The following is a 748-nucleotide window of genomic DNA, read 5'->3' on the forward strand; positions in this document are numbered from 1 at the left end:
CAGGAAAACCAGAGCTTTGGGGTTTAATTAAAGCAAAAAGCCAGGAAAAAAAGCCCATTAGCAGAGTGGTTGAGTGCTTGAGAGGCTCCGGCTGAGCTGCGGCTCAAAGGAGATGCAGCAGACAGGGGGCCCCTAAAATACATAGGGTCTCTGTGGCTCTTGCTTTTACGTCACACCGCATCCCAGGCTGGAGCCGGGGCTGCTCCACTTTGGGGGTGTCGAGCGGCTCCTTTGGGATTTGAGGAATAGCTGTTGGTGTCCCCGAGCTCAGCAATGTTCTGATGCAGCCCTGAACCAGGGGGCACAGTACAATCCCAGCGCTGTGTTTTCCTGCTTTTAAAAGCAAAGCAGCTCAGTTCCTGAGCAGAGCTGGCCCCTTCCCCACGGTCCCCACCATGCCCAGCATCACCCTGGGGACATCACCCATCAGAGCAGCAAAGGCGGGAGTGACGGGGCTCCGCACTGCTGCAGCAGTTGTCCCAGGGGAGCCAAATCCTGTCTCTGACAATGGCAAAGCGGGTCACGCTGAGAGCCCGTGCCAATTGGGTAGATAAATTCTGCATGTGGGTTTTGAGGGCTGGGGCAGCGGCAAGTGCCTGTGCCTGGTGGATTATCACCCACTGACGGCTCAGCTCGCCAAGGAAGCACCTTCTCACGGGCTGGGCAGGGGGGATGTGCCCAGCCCTGCCAAAGAGCTGGGACACCGACAGCAAGCTGGAGGTGCGGCAATAACACCTACGAGTCCTCC

The sequence above is a fragment of the Buceros rhinoceros genome, unplaced genomic scaffold (assembly GCF_000710305.1).
Source record: "Buceros rhinoceros silvestris isolate BGI_N320 unplaced genomic scaffold, ASM71030v1 scaffold21338, whole genome shotgun sequence".
NCBI lineage: Eukaryota > Metazoa > Chordata > Aves > Bucerotiformes > Bucerotidae > Buceros > Buceros rhinoceros.